This window comes from Bos grunniens, chromosome 11 (assembly GCF_055505025.1).
Source record: "Bos grunniens cultivar Pamir isolate PY7600 chromosome 11, Bosgru_T2T1.0, whole genome shotgun sequence".
NCBI lineage: Eukaryota > Metazoa > Chordata > Mammalia > Artiodactyla > Bovidae > Bos > Bos grunniens.
This window is the reverse complement of record NC_141175.1, coordinates 4104381-4107672: the sequence shown is the minus strand read 5'-3', so window position 1 is coordinate 4107672 and position 3292 is coordinate 4104381. Positions and strand designations below refer to the sequence as shown.

Here is a 3292-nt window from a genome sequence, read left to right as displayed (position 1 = left end):
GCTCGAGTGCCCCACCAGATGTCACATGTGTTGCGGGACCTTCCCACTGTAGGTGGTGGAAATGTAAACCACTCCCAGGGAGAGTTCCGAGGATTACTCTTCGTGCTCCTTTCCCGTGGCTCTTTCCCAGGGTTGAGTGTTTTCCTTATGCCCATGTGCTGATCAGTTCCCCTGGGGCCCGAGGAGCCACTTTGCAGCTCTCTGGGGCTCCCCCCACTCTCCACACAGCCCTCTGGGGCTCCCCGCTCTCCACACAGCCCTCTGGGGCTCCCCCACTCTCCACACGGCCCTCTGGGGCTCCCCCACTCTCCACACGGCCCTCTGGGGCTCCCCCACTCTCCACACGGCCCTCTGGGCTCCCCCACTCTCCACACGGCCCTCTGGGGCTCCCCCACTCTCCACACAGCCCTCACCTCTGTGGTGCTTGGTCCTTGAGCCTTCACCTTGCTTGCTCCCCCTCTCTTGGGGATCACTATCTGCCAATGCCTACCTTCCAGTGTTGGACAACCATTGTTTTACACATTTTACATATTTTGCTCTCGGTTTTTCTTTTTTTCCCCACATGAAGGACATTTCAGTCCCCGTTACTCCTTCATAGTTAGAAGCAAAAGTCCTCCAATGGTTTAATGAATATTTCTAGGTGATTAAATGAATAAGTGAATGAGTAATGCTCTGAGCTTGCCTTTGAGCAGAGAACCTTCCTCCTACTTAGGCTGATTGCTCTTGCCTCAGCTCCAGGAGGGCTGGGACGTCTGACCCAGGTAGGCAGGGATACTGGCTATGAACTGACCCCCAGAAGTACAACTGGAATGTCAACCAGTATGGACAATTGTAAAACCCCTGGAACGATCCCTACATGCAGCCTGGACTTCTGTGCTCTAGGGAGGAGGGGAGGTGAGGAGGGGCTCTGGGTGGTGGTGAGCCCTTGCTGGTTTCCACCTTAAGCCCAGGAAGCAGGGCTGGGAGCTCTCCTCAACCTGTGCTCCTCTGCCCAGTGGGGACAGCCAGGGCATCCCGGTCACATGCTTGGCCTCCAGTCAAGCGAGGCACCACTGACTCAGAGGGCAGGATGCCCAGCCCCCACGGGTTGGCTGCACAGGATCTCAGTCCTAGCTCTTCAGGCCCTGAAGTGCCTGCCGGGAGGCTCCAGAAATCTGGGCTCAGCTCCTGAGAGAGGAGGCTGGGGACAGCCTGTTTGCAGGTGGGGTGAAGGAGCTTTATTTCCTGTTGACATAAAATGATGGCCTGAGTGCTGCATTATAAAGGAATTATGGTTCAGGCTTTTCTGGACCTGCAGATTTCCTGGCTGAGCTCAGGGAGCCACGGGGCAATCCAGGAGCTCTGGTGTCATGAGAAGCACCCCAGCCTGCTGTCCAGGGACTTGCCCCTAGGCGGGCACCCCACTGGACTCTGTCCCTACAGGGGGGCCTGGAGCGCAGCTCAGCACATTGAAGGCGAGTCCTAGCCCCCTGCCGCAGGGAGGGCAATAGTCAGGGGGCAAGGTCAGGGTGCCCAGTGCAGGGAGGCCAGCTAGAAACAGGAGGCTGAGGCTGGGGGTATGCGGTCTTCTCTGCATATTTCCCCTGGTCCCTGATGGCCCCTCGTAAGGAGGAGACCCCAGTGTCCCCAGGTGCTGGGAGAAGGAGACGGCAGGGCTGCGGGGGCCAGCAGGGAGAGATAGGGGAGCCTTCCTGGAGCAGTGGTGCTGGGGGGAGGGGCTGGGTCCCCAGGGAAGGCTGGGTAGGGGGGTGGGGCAAGGCTCGGGGTGCTGACGGGGAGACAAGCCTCCGGGTTTGGAGCAGAGGGCCCTGGGCCCATTTCGGCCATCCCCCAGGCAGGCCCTGAGCCCCAGGTGGGGGGCAGGGCCATTCTGGATGATGGATCGCAGAGGCTGCCCTGAGGCAGCGGGTGCGGGCTGCACTTGGCCTCAATCGCTCCCCGGGGGCCCCGATCGATGGAGGCCCATGCGCCGCCCGAGCAGCCTGTGATGAATGACTCAGGATTGATTTTCACTTAATTGACAATTTGGTGAACCTGTTTGCAAAATCCCAGGTTGGGCGCTGGTTGGAGCCTCCAGGTAATACACGATGGGGTCGCGTGGCCCCGCCAAGGTGGCAGCCAGGGGGCAGCAGAGGCCAGCCAGCCACAGAGGGCAGGGGCTGAGACCCCACTGTGTGCCTTCCCCGGGGAACCCACTGCCTCGGGAGTCCTGTGTCTGAACCTGCGATGGGGTTTCCTGCTCAGGTCAGGGGCCACCGGAAGGGTGGACTCAGGCCAAAGCGGTCATGAAAGCAGGTTGAAATCCCAGGATCAAGATCAGAACCCAGCCCCACTCCTGTCAGCTGGACGGACCCCAGGGCACTGCCTCTGAGCCGCTCTGACCCTCAGTTTCCTCTTCCATGAGGTACAGCCCACTCAAGCCTGCCCACCCCCCCGCAGAGCCTCATCTAGTCGCCTGTCTCTGACCTGCCCTCCCGGCTCTCACCTCCCTCTGTCCTCTGTCCTCCACGTGGGCGGCCTCCTTCCTGTCCCGGGGACACTCACCCCACCTGTGTTTTTTTTTTTTACAGCACTTGTCACCACTTGACACATCTCCCGGCGTGCGGACCTTCCGCCCCGCAAGCACAGGAACGTCCTTGGCCTGCCGGCTGACCGCCCTCCCTGCCCTGGGAGCGGCGGCCGCCCGTGGTTACCAGGACGATGTGGAAACAGGCCGTAAGCTTGCCCCTGCCGCCCGCCCCAGAACTCATTAGTGGCTGAGATGGGGGCCTTGTAACAGGACCCCTGGGTAATCCCCTCTGGGGGCCACCCAGACAAAAGCCAAATTAAGTGGACAGAATTGCAGTCGGGGTGCTGGGAGGCCGGAATTTACCCCCAAGAGCAGACAAAGAAGGTCCCTTCTCAGGTGTGGGCTGCCTGGAGTCTGATTTCCATCCTGTGCAATTTAATGCCACCCTGGGAACCGGGGACAGTCCCCCTACTTGGGGTTGGCACTGACGGTTCTTGGCAGAGCCACCCCTGATGGGACATGGCATCTGCACATGCCCCCGCCCAGTTCCCCTACCCGCCCCCGCCAAGCGGTCCTACCTACCCCTGTCCAGCTCTCCCACCCGCCCCTCACTCACCCAGCACCCCCACCCACTCCTGTCTAACACCCCTACCTACCCCCGCTCAGCGCCCCACCCGCCCCCACCCTACCCAGCACCCACCCCAGCCCCTCAGGTACTGGGTGGTCAGACAAGAGGAGGGGTCCCTGGGGGTGCACTCCGGGCTGTGGAAGGCCCCCTCCTCG

General features: G+C 61.2%; 1 long non-coding RNA gene across 1 annotated transcript; it reads left to right on the top strand.

Annotated features, from left to right (window-relative positions):
* Positions 1–332: 332 nt before the first annotated feature.
* Positions 333–2936, top strand: LOC147362338 (uncharacterized). The gene is made up of 3 exons (XR_015135707.1): positions 333–761; positions 1298–1454; positions 2571–2936. It is a non-coding gene; the product is annotated as an uncharacterized LOC147362338 (long non-coding RNA).
* The last annotated feature ends 356 nt before the right edge of the window (positions 2937–3292 follow it).